General features: G+C 34.9%; 1 protein-coding gene and 1 pseudogene across 11 annotated transcripts in view; one reads left to right on the top strand and one right to left on the bottom strand.

Annotated features, from left to right (window-relative positions):
- Positions 1–25,429, top strand: part of CCDC88A (coiled-coil and HOOK domain protein 88A) — a 167,423-nt gene that overhangs the window by 1,254 nt on the left and 140,740 nt on the right. The gene's annotated exons all lie outside the window — the stretch shown is intronic.
- Positions 14,195–15,095, bottom strand: LOC110215035 (putative monooxygenase p33MONOX pseudogene; annotated as a pseudogene).

The raw sequence follows: 25,429 nt of genomic DNA, 5'->3' as shown, positions 1-25,429 counted from the left end.
GAAACAGAATATCAGTATTTCGAAAAAGTGGCCAAGCATTGGTCTTTGAAGGAAATGGTCCTGTGCTATCTGTATTTTTTGGTATGATTTTTAAAAATTGTAAGGTGAAACAGAATATCAGTATTTCGAAAAATTTTCATTTAACATGCAGAATGTATTGTTCCATGTTTGTTTTAAATGCTGAAAATCAAATCCAAACTATGTCATAATGTAGGTACTACACTTTCCACCCTTCCAAAATAAATTCCACTTTCTGGAAAAAAGGTGGAATGTATCCAGTTTATAAGGAAAAAAAAAACCCGATTTCATATAAAGTACATGAATTTGTTGCATAAACATTTCCTTTGAACCTTTACGACCAAAAAGAAATTACTCAATTTTGAATCTGGTAAAGTAAGAAGATTGTGAAAGATAGAATTTCAGACAATAGAAATGATTGGTGAGGACTATTGATGTGATTCTAAAAGTTTTTAAGAAGCTTATAAAATCTGTGAACTCCTGCCATATTTATTGAGAGGATACATTTTTGGAGAATATTGAAGGTTGAGATGCACAAAGCCTTTTTTTTTTTCCTTAAATGACAGCCGGTAGATTCTAAGTTCTTCAGTAGACACAACTCTTGGAGGAGAGGGACCCTGTAGTTTTTCATTTTTATGTCCACACAGCCAAGCAAAATGCCTTGCAAGTGCAAAAGGTGCTTATTAAATGTTTGAATTGAACTAAATATGACTTAATAGTTAAAAACTCTTTGTTTCTTATGCTCAAACCATATTGTGTTAAGCAGCAAAGGGTGTTGCTGTAGTGGAAGCTGATTATTGAAATCTCATTTTTAACTGATTAAAAGAAAAATAACACTTTGATTTTCATCAATAAAACATATATGTATACTTTGTCTTTTAATAGAGATTGCCAACAATGAAAATGTATTAAGTTTTGGCCAAAGTGTAATCATTCTACCAATGGGAACTAATATTAATTAGCATATGACAATTGGAACATTTGACATCGACTTTTAACATATTTGATACATAGGAATTTAGTGCATTACTGGAATAAACATTTGTTTTTAGAGACATTCCTGAAGAATGACAACTTGCATATTTTTTAGTTTGCTTCTTATGCATAAAATAAGATAGTAGATCATATCTGCAAGTTATTATACTGATAACTTTTCAGTGTATTTGATGGGTATCTTCTAATTCAGTGATTAACCTTTTTTTGTGTCATGGACTCCTTTTGCAATCTGGTGAAGCCAATAGACTTTTCAGAGAATAGTTTTTAAATGCATAAAATAAAATGTGTAAGATTACAAAGGAAATTAATTATTGAAATAAAAATGTAATTTTGTACTGTCCAAATTTACACACCCCCTAAAACCGATCCATTGATCTATAGGGGATTTGTGAACCTTAGGTTAAGAACCCCTCCTCTAAAGTAATTTTTGTGCTATTTTTTCATATCTCTAGCCATAAAGCTATTGGACTGCTTCATATTTTCCCAAGTTACCTTATTTGCAAAATTTGAAATTTTTACATAATTTACTAATAATGTAGTGAATAACATTTGAAAAATTGACTCCTTATTAAATGTTGTAACCATTTTAACCAACAAGTGTTCATTAAGGGCCTACTTTGTGCCAGGCAACTCTGTAAATTGCAGAGTGGCTAATATGCATTTATCAGAGTTTCCTAACTGGAAGTTCCCTGTATCAAAAAAAGAGAAAACAATGCCTGGCACCTTTGTAGGAGCTGGAGATACAAACTTTATAGAAAGATAGGTGTTTGAAAAATGTTTAGTTCTGAGAAGCTTAAGATGTTGAGAATCAAATAAAAAGCATTTGAATTAAACATTTTCAAGGTTGCCTGATAGAAGATAAAATAGCTATAAGTAACTGTGAATGAATGTGTATTTCATCTATGTATTTTACTTTGTTTTCCCAGTTTTTTTTACTTAGGTTTCTATCTAGTCTATGGGAATCTTTTTGACAAGACTTCTTCCAAAATTACAAACTTTTGTAATATTGAGCTATTAAAATAGCAAATTGCTAGGTTAACTAAAATATAGTTCTGTATTAAGTTCAACACATGACAGGAAGGGTTGCTATGACAAAAGATACTCAGAATTTGTTCCCCTTATATTGCCTCACGCATTTAAAAAGAGTAGTATTTTGAACACTTGCATTGGAAACTGAATCATGATTGTTGTGTTCAAGAAAATTGAGTTTTAAAACTAAGAAAGATACAAATTTTAAAGCAGATGACTTCTATTAGATTTTAGAATACAACATTTTTTCTACTTCAAATTTTTTTCTGTTGAAAAGAGTTTCACACATTGCTAAATCTAGCTGCAGTGTTAGGAGACATTGGAGATTATTTTTATTTTTGAGCAGTTTTATATAGTTTGTCTGTGCCTTTAAGTGGGTGGTGTTTCAAGATAGTGTCTGGTAGTCTTTTTTGGAGATTAACTTGTTCCTAAACCTCAGTTTCTTCAAATCTGCTTCTGTGTTTTCAGTTCCACCTCTTAGTTTCTCTAAATAGTCTCCCTACATAAAGCTTCTACAGTATGTTAAATTCTGCTCTGAGTAACTCATGTTATTTGTTGTTTTAAAATATCTAGTCTGTTAATTGAAAAATATACAAAGAAAATGCAAAAAAGAGGAAGTTCTGTTTTTTTTTGCCAAGATTTTCTAGCAAACTATGTACAAATTTGTTTTAGTCATTAGTTTAAATCATTTACTTTGGAAATAAATTTTTTTGCCTACTCTTTTGTTTTTTGAGGACCTGCTTAACATTGAGTATAATAATTGAGTATTAATTTGTTGAAATTTTAGATATTCTTTATGTAGTAACCTAAACCAAATCTGTCAGCTTAATTTCCAGATAACATTTAGGTTACAGCCTTTTAAAATAAACTTCTTTTGCTACTTTTAATAAGTAGCCATATAGTACCTATTTTTAAAGCATTTTGTTGATGGTTGGTAGTATTTTTCTGTCTGTGACCTACATATATATATATATATGCTAGTGCAATTTAAGAACTATGCCATAATATTTTATCTACTACCTTTATATTACACGTGTATTAATGGCATTAAGGATGCTGGCTTGGGGTATGGTTTTTTTAAAATACAAATAGAGCAAAAAGAGGGTTTCTTGAGGGAACTGTTAACTGGATATGGTGATCCATGTGGTTGACTGCCTTCATTATTTAGGGTTCTGTGTTCACATAGAAAGATAACAAGTGCAGAGTTGAATCATGGAATTCATTTAGTAGTTTCTTAATTCAAGTGAACATGGCATGAATTCTCCTCTACTTGGAAGTCACAGGGAGAATTGGAGTGATTAGCTAACTACATATTGTGGTGGCATTTTCCTACTTTTATAACTGATTGGTTTTTCCTCAGTGTTTTTTAACAAACAGATATGACAGTGATCCTAAAAAAGAAAACCATCATCATCATCTGGTTAGAGATGTCATTCTGTAATCATCTTTGTGCAAGATTTCTACTTTAGTAGATCTGGGATCTCATTAATATGGATATTCCCTCTAATTGTACTGATCTTAACCCATGTACACCCTCTAGTTCTGTTTAATTTTTACTCATGCCCTGCTCAAAATCCTCTGTAGAATACCTACATAATACTGGATGATTTCAGATAGGTTTTTAACATTCTCTAGGTACCAGTCCATTGCTAAGGCTATTCATCTTTTATGGTGACTTGATCAGCCTACTATCTCTATTGTGTTATTTTGACGATATCTTTTGCTTTGCTTTGTGTGTCCAAGTTGCATATTGCAGTGTAATGCTTCCATTGGCCTAGAAAACATTTGAGAGGGGGTAGGAGGGAAGAGATGGGACATAATTGTTTTCAAAGTTTGAAAGACTGTCCTGGGAAAGAAGGATTAGCTAGCTTCTGACTTGTGGGAAAAACTAGAAGTGAGTTGAACTTGCTAAGAGACATATTTAGGCATAGAGGAGATTCTTATTCAGGTTTGGGCTGTACTAGTTGACTAAATCTTGTAACTTTTCTGGACCTCAGTTTCCTTATCTGTAAAATGAGGTTCCCAACTCAGAGCTTCTATGATTCTTTGTGACTTGTCTTGGGATCACTCAAGAGTTTTTACTTGAAGACTCTTGTGCTCCCTAATTCACAACCATGTATTGTCACTGGAAGAGTATTGGTATTAAAATGGGTTTTTATCTCATGGGTGAGTATGATATCATTGAAAATGCTTCACAGCTCCCTAAATGCAATCTGGCCTTGATTCTTTCTCCTTTTTAAATTTAGGCCCATCTCAATTGTCATCTGCATTATCTCAGGTATATATACACTGATGGACTAATTCAGTCAGCTGCCTGTCGTTTGCATGTGATAGTCTGGGCAATGGGCCCTCTTCATCTATTTTTTTTTCCTATATAGCTTGTTAAATAAATCTCTACTGAATAACTGTGACCCTAATTGAGGAGGCTTTTTCTGGATCTTGATTGAATCAGTATAAATGTTATTCACAAACAGGAGAATGTATGAAATTTTGCCATTTATAGGGAATTATTATTTAACTTGGACTCTGTTTAAGATGTACTTGTGATAATTGTGAACACTTTTGATGAACATAAATGTTGTTTTATGCATCACAAAGCAAGGTGAATGGTTAGCCACATTACCTAAACAGCTAATTTGAGTTGTAAAATTAAGGACTATGTTGACTTTTTTTTTTTAGGATTTTGAACACTAATGGAGAAATTAGTAGAACACCCTCTTTAAGTATCTTTCATGTACATCTTTCATGTACATTGTGATTATCCGTATATGGTACATGTGTCCTGCTGGTACAGAGAACAGAACAGTGGCATTGCAGTAAGATGACTTGGGTTCAAATTTGACTATCTTTGTGACTTTGGGTAAGCCATTTAATATCAGTAAACCTTAGTTTCTTTCTCTGTAAAATGAGAGGATTGAACAAGATCACCTGAGAAGTCCCTTCCAGCTCTCAATCTAGGATGAACCTATGAAGATTTTTTTGTCTTAGCCTAACTTGGTTCAGCTTAATAAAATGTCTGTTAAATAGTTGGGGGAGAAAATAAATTAGCAGGACAAAAATCTTGTGGTATGATGCAACCATAGTGAATAATAATATTATTATTATAATATTTAAATGTAATATATTACAACTAGAAAGGTTACTTGGTAGTATATTTATGTTAACTATAAAGAGTTTTGAGGTTTTTTTCCTCAGTGCTATGTAAAAAATCTTAATTTTGGACCCAAGTAAGTAATTTAATGCAGTTTTTGTCAAACTCTGGTTGCTTCTCCAAGTGAGTCTTTTACGTGTGTGAAAAACTGTTTAAAGGTTGACCTGTTTAAAAATCAGCCTGGATTAGTGTAGTAGTTTTTAATCTGGGGTCCATGAACTTGTTTTTTTAAATATTTTGATAATTATTTCAATGTAATTGGTTTCCTTTGTAATCCTTTGCATTTTATTTTATGCATTTAAAAACATTAATCTGAGAAGGGTGTCCACAGGTTTCACCAGACTGCCAAAGAAGGTCCATGATACCAAAAAAAAAAAAAAAGAATCCCTGGCCTAATCAAATGCTTTTTTGTAATCGACATAAAAAATATAGCAAGATTTTGTGTTCTGTGTACCTTTCAGTTAGTAGTTGTTTAATTGAAATAATATTGTCTGTTGTATAGGAAATTGTGACGCTTGCCTTTTCTCTTTTAATATTTTCATCATCGATATAGTATAGATCATTCTCAGCAGTTTTTATAAAGATGAGAAAGGAACGTGTGTGTGCATGTGTGTAGTTTTTGCCCGTTCTAGTCCCTTTTTTTTGACAATAATGAATGTGATTTTTCCAGTTCTTTTGATATTTCTCTCTCATACAGTACCTGGCACATAGTAAGCACTTAATAAATGCTGATTGATTGGAATTTTTTAAAAGATCCCTCAACATTTTCAAGTTTGTGTTCCCTCCAGGATGGATTTCCTTAATGTGTAATTGGTGTGGTCCAGCTGCCCTTCCTGACTTTGTCTTGATGAGACCTTTCTTAGTTCTTCATTTAGTACATTGGAGACAACGGATAAAATGTCCTTGATAGTGAAGAATAATATTTAGAATTAGAGAAATGTTGATGTCTAATTTATGGTTTACTTGTTGTCCTTTGACAGTTTAATTTTTAATCTTGGAGTCATGTGGCTCAGACAGCAAGCTTTCTGTAGATTTATTTTCCCTTCTGCTTTTTCCCTGTTTTATGAGGTAATATTGTTCATAATCTGTTATCTTCCACAATAGTGCTTTCTAAATGAGTTGCTGCTATTTATCTGTACCTGGTAAGGAGGCCTAGTGCTTGCTGCCTAAGGCAGTTTCTGTGCTTATATGATCTCAGACTATGTTAATAAATGTATTATGATTAGAATGAAGGGAGGTGATAACCTTTTTGTACCCTGTTAAGACTATATTTGGAGTATTATGTTTGTTTTTAGGTGATGCATTTTAGGAAGGGCATTGATAAGCTAGACAGAGGAGTACACTCCTAGTGGTGTGAGGACTGGGGCTCATCCACACACTGGATGGTTCTTTAGTACCTGTGTAACCTTGGACAATCTACTTAACCTCCCTTGGCCTCATTTTCCTTATCTATAAAATGGGGATATTTTACTAGATAGCTTTTAAAACTGTGTATCTCTGAATCTTGATCCCTATCACCTCTGTAGAGGATGTACATTTTCTCATCTATTTTCTCAGGCTAAACTTGGTCATAATTAGCATGTAGTTTAGTTTTTTTTTTACATACATGAGTTTATTATAAATTTTACTGATATAAAGGATGCATACACATGTTTACAAATAACAATAAGCTGCTTTTGTTGATTTTTTGCTAATTCTTGTATCGGTAGTTAATCTGTGGTTGCAGTTCATCCTCAATTTGACAAATGGTGTTGCATCCCAATTGCAGTTTAGTTTTTATTGTTCTTTTAATTTACATTGTTATGGTCTTGTATATATTGTTTCTCTGGTTTCTTTGACTGTACTTTGTATCAGTTCATATAAATCTTTCCCTCTTTTTTGAATTCTTCATATTTATTCTTTCTTATGGCACAGTAATATTTCATTATATTCATGAATTTGTTTCCTGATAACTTTGTTTCCAGTTTTTTGCTGTACCAAAAAAAATGTTGTTACTACTATTCTGGTGTTTATGGTACCTTTATTTTTGCCCTTGAACACTTTGAGATATAGGCCTAGTAGTAGACTCTCTGAGACAAAGAGTATTGGATATTGTAATTTTTTTTTTTACCATAATTCCAAATTGCCCTATCAATTCTTAGTGTTCAACTTAATCAACACATTACCATCAGTATTAGGGTTGCACACAAGGAACATTGGTTGCCTGGATATTTGCCTTCTTTCTTTCTGTTCATTAATGAGATTAATTTATAATTCTTTTTCCTTACTAGGTTTGGGTGTCAAAACCATACTTGTCTAATAAAAATAATTGAATAGCATTCTGTCTTTCTAGCATATAAGCAGTCTTGGTGGCATAGGGATTGATCCTTGGAGGTTTTGGAAATTTGTTTATGAAGCCATCTGGTCCTTTTCCTTTTTTATTGGATAATCTGACAACAACTTGACTGATTTCTTATTCTGAGATTGGTCTTGGTTAAATTATTTATTTCCTGGATTGTTGGTTGTGGTATTTTTGCATATATTCATTCTTTTTTAAAGTTATGTTTATTAGTATATAAGTTACATAATAATTTTGATCATCTTCTTAATTTCTTTTACATTCATTATAATTTCCTTTCTTTAGTTCTAATTTTGGTCAGTGAGCTTGCTTCTCCTTTCTTTGATTCAGTTTGCTAATGGTTTATCAGGTTTATTGGCATTTTTAAAAACTAGCTCTGTTTTGTCATTTTTGTTGCTTTCCCATTTTGTTAATTTTACCTATTTTTTTTGTTTTGTTTTCCTTTGGCCCATTACTTTAATGTCTTTTCTTATTTTTCCAAATGCACACTCAATTACTTTATTTTTCCCTTTGCCTCTGGTAAGCACTCTAAGTTTGTCTTTCAGGCTAGCTTTGACTTTATCACATAGATGAAGCTGACATATACAGATTTTCCAACTCAAAATTTCCAACTCAAAAAATCTGCTGTTATATTTATAATTTCTTCTTAAACCCAGAATTTTTTTATTGTTGTTTGTTTCAAATTTTTATTTTATAGTAGGCTGAGAATACAGTATATAATTTATACTTTCTCTTTAAACCTTACCTAGGTTGTTCAAGTATATGGTAATTTTTTTTTTTTAGAATATTGTACATTGTCCTGCCTTTTACTATTATCTACTGCTTATTTGTTAATTTGTTCAATTGATTTAGGATGTTATCATGTTTTGACTTTTATTCTTGATTACTAATAATTTTAGTTAAATTCAAAATTTAATTTAAAAAAATTGAATCACTTTCTATTGTCAGCTTTTTAATTTATTTGCTATGTTAGTGCTTGTACATAATACTTATATTATTAATCATTCATTTTGGCATAATATCTTGTTTTTATCTTGGTTCATTTTGAGTATTACTTTTTGGAATTTCCATACCTCTACAACTTTGTGTTCAATAAATGTTTTTGTTCACTTCCTTCTGTATTTTAATTCTTTGCCTGTGACATTTTTCTGTCTCTGATTTCTCAGACCAAGCTATTCATTTTTAAAAGGCATTAACTTCCTCAAAACGCTATAAAAATAGTTTGAGCAGAGTTTCATGTCCTTTGAGTGATTCTGAAATTCACATCTCAAACCCAACTCTTTTTTTCATTGTTATATCTCCAGCTGCCTATTAGATCTGTCCTCTTAATTGGCATTAAGAAAACCTCAATCCATCTTATGATTTATTGAGAAGTATGATACCCAGGTCCAAAAAGGTGTTTGTCCTGGCTGTATTCTGTCTTGGTCAGTTTGCATTTGGAGTATTGTATTTACTTCTGGATGCAACTTTTGAGAAAGGACATTGATAAATTAGAGGAGAACCAAGATGGTTAGACTTGATTCAAAACTTTATGAGGTTTGATTTAATCAACAAGTATTTATTAAATATCCCCTATATGCCAGGCACATAGGTCTTGGAGATAAAGTACAAAGAATGAAACAGTCTCTCCTTCCAAGGAGCTTATGTTCTAATGGGGAAACAACAAGTACATAAAGAGCATAAATATAAAATGAATAAGTAGAAATATATTCAAAGTAGTTAAATACAAGGCTGTTTAGGAGAGGGAGCATTAGCATTTAGGGGGAATCAGGAAAGTAACTAGAGGTGTTTAGCCTGGAGAAGCAAATATTGGAGAAGGAGATAACATGTTACATGTTGGTTGTCTTCGTGTATTTGAAGGCTTGTCATGTGCAAAGAAGAATTAGATTTGTTTTTCTTGGCCACAGAGGGCAGAACAGGGAACAAAAGAGAATACATTACAGAGAGGCAGATTTAATTTATATTTAGGGGAAAAATTTTCTAGTAATAACTATGCAAAATTGAGTTGTTTTTGCCTTGTGATGTGGTAGAGAATAATGGTGGGTACACAGGGACTTGACTAGTGGTTTTCATGTAAAGGCTAGATGATCACATGTAGGCTATTCTATAGGGGGCAACTCTTGTTCAGGTGTGGTTTGAGGTAGGGAAACTCCTTTGCAACTATGAATTCCTATGATTTTCCAATTGTGTAAGTGTACTGCTGAAACTTAGTATGCTAAAACTGAGCTCATTATCCCTAAAATTTCCATTCTCCAAATCTTTATTATTGCTAGTGGTGACATTATACTCCTATTTCCTTCCAGCTTGTAAATTTGCTTTGATTTTTTTAAAATTTTAATTCTTCCTTATCCATTTAGTCATTGAATCATATTGATTTTTTTCTTCTACATTTCTCTTGAATTAGAAATTTTTCTAACTCTAAAACTACAACCTGAGTTTAGACCCTAGTCTCATGTCTGGGTAACTGCAACTAATTTATTTATTCTAGCTTCATTTTTTTTTTTAAGGCAGTTGGGGTTAAGTGACTTGTGCAGGGTCACACAGCTAGTAAGTGTCAAGTGTTTGGTCTGAGGCTGGGTTTGAACTCAAGTCCTCCTGATGTCAGGGCCAGTGTTCTATCCACTGCGCCACCTAGCTGCCCCTCAACTCCATTCTTTATATTCCTGCCAGGATAATATTTCTCAAGAATTGTTTTATTCATTGAACAAATAGTTTTGTATATTTTATGTACAAAGAAAGCATTTGTGTTAGTTTTCATTATGTAAAGCCTTTGTATTATATTATTAGTATAACACTTCCTGAATCTCAGCAAAATTCATCACCCTGTTATTTAAGGCCTTTCCTTTCACTATTTTTTTATATTCTTCTAACTTTACCTCTTGTTATTCCCTAGTATATATCCTCTCTACTTGAACCAAGACCGAAAGCAATCTTAGAGTAGATAATTGTTTCCTTACTAGTTTCGTATAGGAATGTGTAGAATTTCTCAAAGGAATCATACTATTTAGAGCCTGAACGGACAATTTTAGATGGGCTAATAACAGTCTCTCTGGGTTTTTTTTTTTTTAACGGTTGAGGAAACTAAAGCTCAAAGAAATTAAATGATTTGCCCAAGGTACTACACAGTAATAGTAAATGGAAGAGAGAGGATTCAGACTGAAGTCCTTTAACTCAAAATCCAGTGTTCTTTCTACTGCACAACATTGATTTCTTGCTCTCATTCTTCCATTTTCTCCTTTGTCTAGATTATATTCCTTATTCCTCTTTCTCAATCACTAGTAGTCCCTTATTTTTCCACTTTTATTAGGGAATGAGGTATTTCATTTAAGTATATTTTCAAGATACTGAGGCCTTTTAAGCAACCTTTTAAAAAATGGGAACCATTATTTTTATAAATTTTATTTCTCTGCTTCCTACAACAGAATATAATTTGACTTTTCCTTGATGATCTAAGGTCTTTATTATAAACATCAGTAATTGTACTGAATTGAAATACAGTGAAGCCTTCAGGTTATTGTCAGATAACTAGGGCATTTTGCCTCAACACTAAGTGATTGTTGACAGATTTTTTGGAGCTCTTTTCCTGATGGCACCAAATTTTGGAAAAATAAATTAGATAAAAAAGATTGCTAAAATTGTATATAAAGTCAGAATAAATCTTCTCCAAGTGACCAATGTTAGGAATTTTCATATAAATAAAGTTTGGATTTTATGACATCTATTTTAGATGCTTAGAGACTTTTGTGGCTTACTTGTGTATTCTCAGTTGTATTTTGGATAATAAAAGCTGTTAGAGAAGTTTCCTCCTGATAAGTTGTATTATTTCCCATCACTTTTTTCAGGAACTGACTTAAGATGCTCCTTTAGCATAACTTTCTTATTAATACCACCTTGATATTTTTCTTCCTTCTTTTCCCTTAAATTTGTTTTTGAGATTCACCCTCCTTAGGGTTTGTTTTGCTGAAGACCAATTACTCTCTTAACCTACCCCCTCTCATTCATCCCTTCTACATTCTCTTCTTTCTTTTCTGTTTCCCTATTGAGTGAAATATATTTCTGTACCCAGCTCTTTGTGCGTGTGTGTGTTTTGACCAGTTCAGATGAAAGTGAGGTTCAAGTGTTGCCTAATCTCCCCAATCCTTCCTCTTTGTATAGTCTTTTATTTGTAACCTCTGATCATGTGAGTTAATTTCCCCATTTTCATTCTCCTTTCCCTTCCTTCTCCACCACCCACATATTCCTTTTCCACTCCCTTTCCATTCTTTTAAGTCATCACAACAGAACAAGACCACTTCCAGGCCCTCTTTCTTATTAGAACTTCTGCTCTGACCCTTGGTGATGATGAATTGTGAGGGGATGTCATCTATTCATATTACACTGCAAATATCTCATCCTTGTTTAGTCCCTTAAGATGGGTTACTCACATTTACCTTATTATGTTTCTCTTGATTTCTTTGTTAGTATTTTAAAGTTTCTGCTAAGCTCTGGGCTTTTCAGTGCTTAGAAGTCCTCTAATTCATTAAAGATCCATTTTTCCTCCTGTAGGATTATACTCAGTTTTGCTGGGTAAGTTATTCTTGGTCATCAGTCTGTATCATTTGCTCATATCATATTCCAATTCTCTGTTCCTTGATAGTGGTGGCTGCACGGTTGTGTATGATTCTGACCACTCCTAAGTACTTGATTTCTTTTTGACCCTTTACAGTATTTTTTTCTTTGATCTAGAGTCTTTAGATTTTGGTTTTGATGTTTTTGGGAGTTTCCATTTTGGGGACTCCTTTCAAAAGGTGAGTGGTAGATTCTGTTTTCATTTTGTCTTCTGATTCTAAGTGTTCTGGGCAATTTTATCATTCCTTGAAGATATGTCTAGACTTTTTTTTTTGTTCTCTTCCAGGAATTCTAGTTGAACTTGTGCACAAGCAGTGTTTTTCTTTGAGCTTTTGCTTGTAGGTACTTATTTTGGAGTTATTCTCTTATTCTAGATTTGGGTCACAAAGTCTGATTCCTTCCCTCAAGGAACTCACGATCTAACAGGGGAAACAACATGCACATACTTATTTATGCACAAGATACATACAGGAAAAATGAAAGGTAATGCTGCATGTAAGTGGGAGGGGGAGGAAAGTATTAGACTGAAAGGCCTTTTTTAAGAAGGTGACATTTGAGTTGAGCCAGGTGCCCAGGATAGTATACCCTTAAGTGTCTGAGGTGCAATTTAAGGCAAGGTCAGCCTGACTCCAAGTCTCATGTCACATGTGCCATATCATAATGCTTCTCATCAAGGAACATGGGAAGTTATAATTTTTCTTGTTCTTCTTCCTGCTAGTCTCCTATCTTGGCTCTGCCTCCTCTTTCAGTCATTATTAAAAATCTTAAGCAGTACGGGGCCAAGAATAGATTCCTGGCGTGGGTTCTCTACTGGTGACTTCTGTCCACATTGACATTGACCTATTAACAACTGGTCATCTAAATACTTGTGTATCCATCTGAATCCACTATTATCGTTTAGTCAATATCATTCCATCTTCTCTACAAGTATGTTACAAGATACTTTATCAAAAGCACTGCTTAAGTCTTAGGTAAATTATATCTACAGTATTCCTTTCGTTTACTTGTTTAGTAATACTACCACAAAAGGAAATGTTTTAGCATGGTATGTAAGTACCTACATTCCTTATATAACAACTACACATAGAGACTCAAAAGAAAAGAAAAGGCTTTTCCACAAGGACTGCATTAATATCTATGAGAAATGAAGCAAGAGTTAAAAGATTAAATAAAGGCTTTTGAGAAAGGATTGAAAGGAGCATAAATTACTTAGCAAAGAAAGTGGTAAACTGTAACCAAGTAATAGACTTCCAGAAAACTAGAATAGTGCAAACAAAGCAATTATTCCATGAGACAGCAAGAAATAGTAGAACAAAATCAAAAGATTGGAAAAATAGAAGATGCAAAGTATCTTGTATGAAAAACAACTGACCTGAAGACAGATAAAGAAGGTAATTTAAAAATCATTGGACTCCCTGAAAACCATAATCTTAAAACAACAACAATAAATTTAGAATCTGTCTCAAGAAATCGTAAATGAAAATGGCCCAGATCTATTAGAACCAGAGGGCCAAGTGAAGATAGAATCCACTGATAACCTCTTGAAATCCAAAAGGAAAATTTTCAGGAGTGTCATGGACAAAATCTAGAGCTCCAGCATCAAAGAAAAGTGCTGCAAGAATATAGGGGGGGAAATCAATTCAAGTACCAAGGAATTGCAGTCATGATCACACAAGGCCTGGCAACTTTTTTTTTCTTGGGTAAACATGCAGAACAAAGTCTACTAGATTTTAATTATTTCCCCTTTCCCCCTGCCGTCTAGTTCTGTAGATCTGTAGATGTGTTCGACTGTACTTTGAGAAGTTATTCAGACCAACTTTGTGAGATTGTAGAACAGGTCTTCCTGCAGTTAGAAACGTTCAAGTTTTGCTAGAAATATTTAAAGAAACAATCACCTCCTCCCCAGGAATATTATTCTCAACAGAATTGTAAATAGATGACGTCTTTCCAATGTCAAGTGAAAGGTGGATGGGAAGAAAGAAAAGTCTAAGATACTCTTTCTCCATAACAGGGGTTCACCAGGGAAACAACTTTGCCTATATGAAAAGGGAGCTTTAGAACCTGGTAGGAGTCAACACATTCATATCCCTTGGTTTGAGGTAATGGTTCCATGGAGGTTGTTTCCTTCCATCATTGGAAGGTCCATATTAGGTAGCTTTGAAGGCTGTTGGGTATTCTGTAGTTCTAGTATCCTGCACTTGAATGATCTCCATGGGTGATGGCTTCTGAGTACTTCTGTAGGACTGGACACTGAAACCCAAGTCACATTTCTGAAGTATTCTTGGTCCAAAAAGGCTCCATTTTTTTAGATAAGGGTTCGTCTCTAAGTCCATTTCCAGAGTCCATGCTGCTGACATCTAGGCCAGGTAAGGAAGTAGAAGATCTATGAGCCTCAGCTTTTGCTTGGGAGAAGAAGAGGGTGTACTATTTAGAATGGAGTGGGCTGAAGCAGCCACTCTTACCTTTTCTGTCATTTCTCTGTCTTGTAACTTAAATTTATGGACTGCCTCTGCCAAATGATGATACATAGCTTCTTCTGTGGTGAGGCCTTTATGGGGAGTGTATCCCATGTCTGTCAAACCTGCTTGCTGCTCAAAGTGCTGGATGTTCTCTTATGTCTGTTTTGTAATTAGAGAATTCATGATGATGGTCTTCACCACTGAGACCTTGTTCATTTGATCACTGGAAGCTGAGGGGGTTATGGAAAAACTGTTTTCTCCTTCCTCAGCCTTGAAAAGCTTTTGGTACTTCCAATCTGGGATGACCAGCTTTTTTCCACAGAACCTTACTGCATATGTCAGATGAAGACATAGTTATTGGTGTGGGATTCTCAAGGACATCATCATAACAGTGAATGCCTAATGATGCATTTCGATTGGCAAAGATATCTTACCTAGAAGCCCCACCTGTACTGTGCTCAATAGCAGGCACGTTTGGCTGTTTGGATGATGCCATGAAAGACTATGATCTGGATGTTTCTCTAAATCAGACCTGCATAACCTGTGGCATGCCAATGGATTTTGGGAGGCCTGCAAAAAAGGGTAGAGGAAAGAAGAGACTACCTTGGAAGGAAGCTTCCAGAGATTAACAAAGCTGCAGATCCCTGTCACTTCTAAGCATTGAATCATGGAACAAACTGTGGCCATGACACAAGTAGCACCAAGACCCAAACAGACCTCAGCTGAGAGAAGTAGAGTGAAGCCCTGGCAACTTCTTAAAGAGTAGATCTTGAAACATGATATTTCAAAAGGCAAAAGATAAGGCTTACAACTAAGAGTAGTCCAGCCTGCAAAAGCTAAGCATAATCCTTTAGGAGAAAAAAAATGGATGTTAAAAGGAATGGAAGACTTTCAAGCATTTCTAACGAACAGATTAGTGCCGAATTGGAACATTTACATAAAAACACAAGTCCAGAGAAATCTAGAAAGGTAAATTTATTTGAGCAGTTGAGAGGAACCATTTTGATAGAAGAAGAAACAGATGTTCCTTTAGAACATTAACATCTTTAAAGGGTATTGAAGGAGCTAAGAAAAGTTCCTTTGGAAGGTAGATGGTTTGTTTCTGTTCTGAGGGTATTAAGAGGAGAAAGAGAAGGAAGAGTAAAAGGAGGAATACACTAGCTTGTAAAGGAGGAGGAAGAAGAGGGTAGAACATATAATTTATATACAGGAGGATATACAAACATGGAGGAAGTGGGGGGAATGGGCATTAGATAAACTTCAGTCTTATTTAAAATGGACAAAGGATGGTTGAAAAAAATAGTTGGTGTAGAAATACATCAAACTTAACGTTGAAACTAATGGAGTTAGGAGGTAGGATTTGGGAGGGATAATATAAGAAGATAATACAGGATAGGGGTTACTTGCAAGCAAAAACATTTCCTAATCCTGAAGATGATATTAAAACGGGGGAAAAAGAAAGCAAAGAACCTGATTCTAATCGGGTACTTCAGATTGCCTCATAGACATTTAGGCAATGGCTGAACAAATTGTGGCATATGAACACATTATTGTCATAAGAAACGATGGAGACAATTTCATAGAATCCTAACTGATTGTTAGAAGCGAGTAGAGCCAGGAGAACAATTTATCTAATGCCGTCAACATTGTGAAGAAAAAGTTGAAAGATATGAGAACTCTGATCAAAGCAATAACCATTACTCCAGAGAACCTGTGATGAAACATTTTACCTTTTGACAGGAAGGTGCTGGACACAAGGTATAGAGATATATTTGGGGGCATTTTTGGTTACTGTAGGGTGAATTCCTTTTGCTTGACCATGCTTATTGTTATAAGGATTTTTTTCCCCTTTCCTTTCTCTTGGTGAATTGGGGAGAGCCATTAGGAGGGCTGGTGGTAGGGGGCTAGCAATAGAGATGTCTTTCCAAAAGAGGACCATTATAACATTTTTTAAATGCATAGGAGAGAACAGAAGGAAGTTAAGAAGAAAGCACAAACAAGCAGGATAATTTTGAAAGGAATATGTAAAATTTATTCTATACTTTAAAAAAATAAAGCAAGCATTGTGGAATGGAGAGTCTGTCTTTTGCTGTTTGTATAGAAATGCTTTCTTTTTTGGTATTTTATTCAGAATTTAAGGAAATAAAGGATATATGACTCAGCTCTTCCAGTGATATGTCTTTCTTCTTGGTTATTGGACAAGGATTTCACACTTAGAGCAACAACAGACTTATTAGAAAATATAAATGGTTTAAATATGATGTAATTCTTAGTATCCTCTGCCTGCTTTTCTGGCACTTTGTCACCCTCACTATAGAATTGGAGGTGGGTTACACAGTATTGAGGACTGTTAAAAACAACTAGGCTTGACCTTGGAAAGCATACTTGGTCACTTATTAGGACTATATTTTGAAGCATTTTTAGAATCTTGGTAGGATCTTTAGAATCATGGTAGAATCTTTTAATCAGAGTTTTTGCTATCCAGACTAGCCTTTAAAAACCAAGCATTTACTTCTGCATTATGATGAGACATTCACTTAGACCTTGGTGGAGGATTTATCTAAAGCTGCATAATTTATTTGCACTGTACACTCTCTAAAGAAAGTCGTAGACAAGGGGTGGGGAACCTGCGGTCTGGCCTTCTAGGTTCTTGGGTCGGCCTTTTGACTGAGTACAAGTTTTACACAACAGATCCTTTTATTAGGGGGATTTGTTCTATGAAGTTTGGATTCAGTCAAAGGGCCGCACTTGAGGACCCTGAGGGCCACATGTAGCTTCAAGGTCACAGATTCCCCACCCTTGTCCTAGACTCTTGCCCATTCTTTTTTGGGGGTTCATGGCTTTGTTCCCTTAGTGTAATAAGTCACCATGACCCCCTTTTCATGGACAGTTGGTTGCTGCATAGGGCTTCCAGGATAGGGTATCTGCAACATGTTGGTTCTCCTTGGATGGTAATGAATGGTATACCCATAATTGACCAGTACTACTCCTCAGTATGATCTTGTTAGGTTAGTGAATTGGCTCAGACCTGAATTTGAGCTCCATGAACATAATCAGCCAGCATTTATTAATTGCCTGCTATGTGCCAGGCATTGTGCTAGGTGCTAGAGATGCAAAGAGAGAAATAAAACAGTCCCTGTCCTCAAGGGTATATGCAAAATGCATATAAAGTAAATGCAAGGTAGTTTTTTTTTTTTCAGTGAGAAATGGAGTTGTAGAAGAGATTAGATATAGATTGGACTATATGGCAATTTAGGTTCCCTTTTAGTTCTTAATCTGAAATTCCTTGCCAGGGTTAATTCTTGATTTTTGCATTCCTATAATTTTTTTTCACTTAGCAGATTGACCAAATATTATTCTTTAAAATTCAGAGGAAAGTTTCCTTTTTTAAAAAAAATCTCTGGAAATAAATTAACAGAGAAACTAACTTTAATAATTGTAACATATGGCCATTTTATTGCTCCATCTCTTTGTTGTCCTTTTCTCTTGAGTCCCTTGTCCCCTTATCGTATTTGTGGTCTGCCAAGTCTCATCCTTAGATTTCTGTCACCTTCTACTACTTTGACTCCTACCCCATGTGCTGGTGAATGCAGGGGGAGAAGAATCACTTAACCGCTGTGGCTGGGTCCATTACAAATTTGCTATATGACCTTAACTGAACACTCAGCTGCTGCTAGGGAATCCTTCAGTATATCACTAATTAACTCACCCTCCCATTCACCATAGCTGCTATTACAAACCCTTTCATTTCCTCCTCAAAACTCTCATGGCTTCCCTCCCCTCCCACCCCGGCCAATAACCTTGTCTCATATTTTACAGAAAGAAATTGAGGCCATTTACCAAGAGTTCCCTTTTCTCCTGCTTCATCTTATATCATTCAAATGCCTTCTGCCACTATTTCTTTTTCACTCCTATTACAGGTAGCTTTTGTCCTTGCCAATGCAAATCCCTATACCTGCACAAATAATCTTATTCTGTTCCATCTCCTCCAGCAAACTGTCCTCTTGCCATCATTGATCTTCAGTCGCTCCCTATCTACTGGCTGCTTTCCTGTAGTCTAAAAATATGTCCATGTCTCCCTTATCCTCAAAAAACCTTCAGTTGATCCTTGTGTCCCTGCTGTCATCCCACATGTCTCCTGCCTTCTGACTAACTCAAGAAGGCTGATATCTTCAGTTGATGCTTCCAGGTCCTCTTCTCACATCTTCATAATCTCACTTGCAACTTCATCATTTAAAACTGCTCTCTCAAAAGTTACCAGTGATCTCTAATTGCCAAATCCAGTGGCCTTTTCCTAATCCTCATCCTTCTTAACTTCTGTAGCTGTTGCCTATGCTTATTTCCTCAATTTTTTTTATTGTCTTACTATAGTTAGTATTTGTAGAACTATATCAAAGGGTGATGATGGACATTTTTACTTTACCCCCGGTGTTACTGAAAAAGTCATTTGGTTCATATATATTAAATATCAATACTGATTTATTTTATATCCCTTTAAAGCCTAATATAGTTTATTCTCTCCCATACTTTCCTTTTTTTTATCTTTACCTTTTCTGAGATCATAATTGCTACTACTGATTTTTTGAGTTTACTTGAAGCACAATAGATTTTGCTCCAGCATTTTATTTAAATTTTTTGTGAATCTTTTTGCTTTATGTGCTTCTTGTAAATGAAATATTGTTCTATTCTGCAGTTCTCTCCAGTTTTATGGGTAAATTTATTCCATTCACATTTGCATGGTAATGATTGTTAATTGTCTTATTTCCTTTGATTCTAGTAGTCTCTTTTATTTTTTCCCATAGGCTTCTAAGTCCTAGACTGGAGTCAAAGCAGCACAACTGTAGGTTCCAGGCCTCCCTGGCTAGATCTTGGACAAGTCTATTTTCTACCTTCACTGGATTCACACAGCTCCATCTTTAAGGATTTCCAGGCTTGCCTCTGGTCCCCAAACTAAAAGAATTCCCTGAGCTATGTATGCTCTTGGGCCAAAATTTTCTGGCTAGAGTCCCTTTCTGTAATGTGCATAGACTTCTGGAGTAGTTGTGAAAGAGATAGGTTGTTTTGCTCCCACTCACTCTGCCATCTTGTTGTGATTCTCTTTGTCTCAGGAGTCTCTTTCAGAATTTATAAATGTTTTGATTTGAGTTTTAGATATATCTTATTCTAGTGCCCTTAATTTATTATTTTTTCTGCATACAGAGCAGAAATAGTCAATAAGAAAGAATGCTCTATTGTAAATATTGAAAACAGTGCTGTTACGTTCTGTATTACTTTGATTTATATGTCACCATTTTTGGTTTGACAATTGTATTAGGTGAATGGTGCATGTGAAATTTGTCTAAGCAATTTGTAGAAAATATATTGCTACTCTGCATCATTTTGTTCTGAGAGGTTTTCGCCTCAAAAAAATTGGATAAAATAAAGGCATATTTCTGATTTAAAAATTTTTAAAAACATTTGCATATTACTATACAGAATAGGTTGAATATATTTTCATATAAGAACAAAATCAAAACAATTATATAATTAGTCCTAAAATTTTAATGATATTAACCTTATGAACACAGTGCATAGTTTTTAAGTGATGTTGGTGAACAGATGGTATGAGAGGATACATAATTGGTTTTCAGGCTATTTAGAGTTAAATGCATAACCATTAAAGCTATCAAATTTCTGTTTCTGATAGATTCTAGTCATTGAATAAGTAGAGATATGATTCTTAGTTGCACAAAAATCAAATACGAAGTATTAATGTTTCATTAATTCATTCACTTTTCAGCCTGGTCTCTTAATGTTGTTGTTGAGGTTTTTTTAGTCCAATTTCTAAAAAGTGAATATAGTAGTAGATAATTGGATTATTTTTGTCTCAGTTGACATTAATGTAACATGTCAGAAGTAGGTTGCTACTAACTGCACAGTTGCTCGAGGACATATTTTACTGCCATGTTGCTTCTTGACTTCTAGACAGATTTGTCCTATATTAGTAGGCTATTTGCCAATGGTTCATTTTCATTTTCTGTTTTATAAAATTTTAGAGTATTTAAATTCATTTTTTAAAAAAGATATATTTGAATGGCCTTTGAGATATATATTTATGTGCATATCATGTAACAGTTCATCTTATATTGTAGGAGAAAGTCTTTTCTGCAAATGAAATTGCTTTAATTCAAACACTTAAGTGCCTGCTACATATAAGGCACTATTTTAGGGAGTTGGGATTTGAAAGTAAAAAACATTGGCAGTGATTTGGTAACCACCTATATAGAAGTTAAGTTGAATCCATGGAAGTAGATTAAGTCAATAAAAAAATGAACATTTATTAAATGCCTACATTAAGTGCCAAGCATTGTGCTAGATGCTGATTGTTAGGTATTGAGATCACTTAGAGAGAAGTGACTAGGATATAGCCTTATGGGCAAAGATTAGGAACCAGAAAAGGAGACCCAAAAAACTGATCAGCTGACTAAAAGAGCCAGAGCAAAGCAGTGTCAAGGAAACCAATGAAGGAGGGAATATCCAAGAGAAGCTTACTGATTAGTAGTTATCAAACTTTAAGTTGCTATAAAGTTTAAGGTACTAACAACTGAGAAAAGCCATTGGGCATAATTAAAAAGCCATTGATGACCTTTGAGAGAACAATTTAATTATTAAGATTAAGTTAACATAAAAAAGAATTGAAGAATGAGTAGAGAAATGGAAATAGCAAATGCAGGCTACTCTAACAAGTTATTAGTGTGAATGGGAAGAGGGACAGTCAGTAAATAAATGATTATTAAATGCCTACTACAGGTCAGGCACTGTGCTAAGTGCTGTTGATACAAAAAGAGGCAAAAGCTAGTCCCTGCCCCTTAAAGTTTATGGCTGCTCATAATCTAATCTATATAGGAAAATGACTTGAGGGTAAAGGGAAGGCCAGGAGCAGCTAGGTGGCACAGTGGCTAGGGTACTGGACTTGGAGTCAGGAAGACTCATCTTCCTAAGTTCAAATCTGGCATCAGACATTAACTAGCTGTGTGACCTGGGCAGATCACTTAACCGTGTTTGCCTCAGTTCTTCATCTGTAAAATGAGCTGGAGAGGGAAATGACAAACTGCTCTAGTATCTTTGCCAAGAAGACTCCAAATGGTCTCATGAGGGGTTGGACACGACTGAAAACAACTGAACAATAACAAAACAGAAGGGTTATTTAAAGAAAATAAGCTTTAATGATATTTTTAACATCACTTTCGTTTCCCGGTGACTGCTCCAAATACAGTTCCTCTCTTAAGAAGTTGTTGCAGTGAAATAAATACTTGGCTATATCTAGAAAATGTGTAGGCCTCACTTAGCATTTATAGTTTACACTTTCTCTGCCCAGTGGCAGGAGCCATTGCCTCTAAATTCATGATTAATTGTTGTATTGATCAGAGTTCTGAAGACTGTCAATGTTGTTTTACTTTACATTATTGTGGTCTTTGTGCAAAATATTTTCCTGGTTCTGCTTACTTAATTTTGTATGATTCCTTAAAAGGTGGAGGGTTTTGGGGGGTTTTTTTTGGAGGCATTTGAGGTTAAGTGACTGGCACAGGGTCACACAGCTAGTAAATGTCTAAGACTAGATTTGAATTCAGGCCCTCCTGACTCCAGGACCATTCTCTATCCAGTGTACTACCTAGCTGTCCAGAAGGTGGGACTTTTTAATGCAGAGGGAATCTGAGTTTGTCTTTTAGGCATCTAAGAAGTAACCAGTACATAGGGAGAAATTGAAAATTAAGACAGAAAGGGAAGATATGGACCAAGGACACATATAGATTGGCCTTTGAAATTAAAGCCAACTCAACTTCTGAGATTTTAGCATAAGAACAAAGATTGGGTAAATGTAAAGAAGTTTTGATAGAATGGAAAAGTAGAGAATGAGCAAACTCATTAAAAAAGCAAAGTATGTCTCATTCCCAAAAGTCTAATAAAACAAAAAAAAATTGGATTCTAATCTATTTTTTTAAAAAAATCTAATCATTTAGGGGCACCTAGGTGGTGAAGTGGATAGAGTACCAGTCCTGGAGTCAGGAGGACCCGAGTTCAAATCCACCCTTAGACATAATACTCATTAGCTGTGTGACTCTGGGCAAGTCATTTAATGCCAATTGCCTCACCAAAAAAAAAAATTTAAATCATTTAAAGAAATAATTCAGAAAAGATTTTGGTTTAAACCCATTTTCTGTCAGATTGCTTTATATTTTTTCCCAGCCGTTATTGTTGTTTATGGAGTAGCTTCAATTCTTGACTTAACAACTCGGTACTGCCTTACTGTATTCATTTGCTTCTAGGTCTTTCTTGTTTACCACTGATTTATTTTTCTGTTTTTTGGTGTTTTTTTTATGTAAGTGTCAAATAGTTTTCATGATTATTGCTTTAAAATAAATACAATTTGCCGTCTAGATCGCAAAATCAGATTTCATTCATTCCTACTTTTTTTCCATTGTTTCCCCTGAAACACTTCACTTTTCATTACTGTAAGTAATTTTTATTGATTTTTCTAGGTATATAAAAGTAACTGCTTGGTAGCTTGATTGGTATAGATATGTAGATTAATTTACATAGTGTCATCACTTTTAATATATTGATATGTCCCATCCATGATTATTTTTAATTATTTTACTCTTCCTTTATTTCTGTAAAAATGTCTTGTGGTTTTGTTTTTGTAAGTCCTATGTACATTTTGGTAATTTAATACCTCTGTATTTTGTACCTTTTGGAATTATTTTGAATGGCATTTCTCCTTTCTGGCATTTAGTGATGTTTGTGGATTACTTTATATACTGTTAATTTGTTGAAGAGCTGTTATCTATTTCTTTGCAGATTCTCTGGGGTTTTCCAAGTAGAGCAACATATTGTCTGAAAAAGGAATGGTTTTGGGTCTTTATGCCTGTAATTTCATTCTTTTGTCTTGTTGCTAAAGGTAGCATGCTTGTGAGGGGATGAGTAGAGATTAAAAGAATTGTGAGGAGGGAAGGGAATAAAATGGAGTAAATATATTATTTCCTTCTTGGTGGCCCAGTATGTGTTTGAGGGAAAAAGTACAAAGTGAACTCTTTTAGGTGTTTGAAAGGAAAAGAAGAGGACGGTAACTAACAGCTACTTCCTGGTGTAGGAATATGTGAGATATTGTATGTGTAGAGCTCTTCAGACTTTAAAGTGCTGTGTAATAATATTTGGCGATATTATTATATAGTACAAGTATGCACACACAATAAGATATATCATATAGAAACTTCACACCTATGCATTATGAATATTTTAAGAAAAGAGTTCAGGAAATCCTGAATATGGCAAGTGTCAAATAAAGAGTAATTTCTGACATGAGGATCATTCCTGGATTTGCTCTGTATAAACACACCACCAACTTGTCAGGGTAGAGCTCAAAATCAGCACATAGCTTAAAGAAATGCCAGAAATGAAAGGATGTGGTACCTTAGTTTATTCTAACCTAAACTATTTAAGCTGTTGATTTTGAAAAATGGGAAATGGATTTAAAAAAAACAAACATGGTCATAGACAAAGATTATGATTATTCAGGAATTTTAACCAATTGAAATCAGTCACCAGAATAAGGAAAACTGACTGAACCAGCAATATTTGATTTTTTTTCCAACTGAAGAGTTATGGCAGCCCGGGGCGACGCTAGTTTAGAATAAAAGATTATTTTTCACAAACTTTTAAAATTTCGGTTTTCGTGCCTTTTTCCAAAAGGATTTCTTTCATTCTTTTTATCCATTATCCATATTCTTTTTCCGTTTATTCTAGACCCTAATTCTCTAATTCAGGACCACTGTGATTATGTGGTCTCTCACTTTTCTCTGTATTCTTCATGCAATCAAAGCTTCAGTGGTATCCATTTTAGTTTCTACCTTATACAGGCTTTCTTCCAATGCCTTGTAGGATTTATTGCATGGGTTCCCCTTTTCCATTGTGCCTTACTGTCAGAACAATGCCCATTACTGCAGGTGTCAGAGAAGACTCTGCCTCATGGTGGGAGAACTCCCCTCCTTGATCTATACTCTTTCTTGTTGACTTCCCTTCCCCCCATTGCCTGGAAATCTCCCTCTCTCCATGCTCTCCCACTCCTCTAGGTGCCAGTCATCTCTAGGAGTTCCAACTCCCCTCCTTTTTGGACAGGTAGACTTTTCAAGCACCAGATACTCTAGGCTTCCTCCAGTGTAAAGGTCCTCATCTCCTTTTACCCTTAGGAGCATTCATCAGTGGAACTCCCTCCCACCTTCAAAGTAGGATCATCTTCCTTTTTGCCTCTTCTCAATCTTCTCCATGGTTTCCTCAGATTCTATAGGTCTTTTGCCTCATGAAGTGTTGGATCATATTCCTTATTTTTCAGTATTTATTTATAGGTGCTTGAACTCCCTTACTGGCTCTGAAGGGCCATGTTTCCTTCTGTTGTTAGTGTTTTTCTTGTTGGTTAATCTATTTATGTTCAAGGTCTTTGAGATTTCTTCCTGGAATCTTTGATACTTTCAGTCTCCTCCCTCCTCACCTTGTTTTCCTTATTATTTACTTCTGCCTCCCTCCCCGCTGTTAGTAGTTTTCTTTGGGGGCTGAATCTCAGATCTGCTCAGCCTTCTCCCACGTTGAGCAATTCACAATTCATCCTACAAGCTTAGTGGAGTAGTACTGCATAGCTGCCCATATGCACGATGTCCTGACCTGGAGACCTGTCCTAATTTGTCTGTTCCTTCGTTCTCTGTCCCAGCACTGGCAGTTTAGAGACTGTTTTCCCCTTGGCACCGACAGAGGCTGCTTTCCCCAGCATTGGTTCTTCCAGCTTTCAACTTCCAGTAG

Source organism: Phascolarctos cinereus, unplaced genomic scaffold (assembly GCF_003287225.1).
Source record: "Phascolarctos cinereus isolate Bilbo 61053 unplaced genomic scaffold, phaCin_HiC Scaffold_2;HRSCAF=192, whole genome shotgun sequence".
NCBI classification, from domain to species: domain Eukaryota; kingdom Metazoa; phylum Chordata; class Mammalia; order Diprotodontia; family Phascolarctidae; genus Phascolarctos; species Phascolarctos cinereus.
This window is presented reverse-complemented; position numbering and strand designations above follow the sequence as displayed.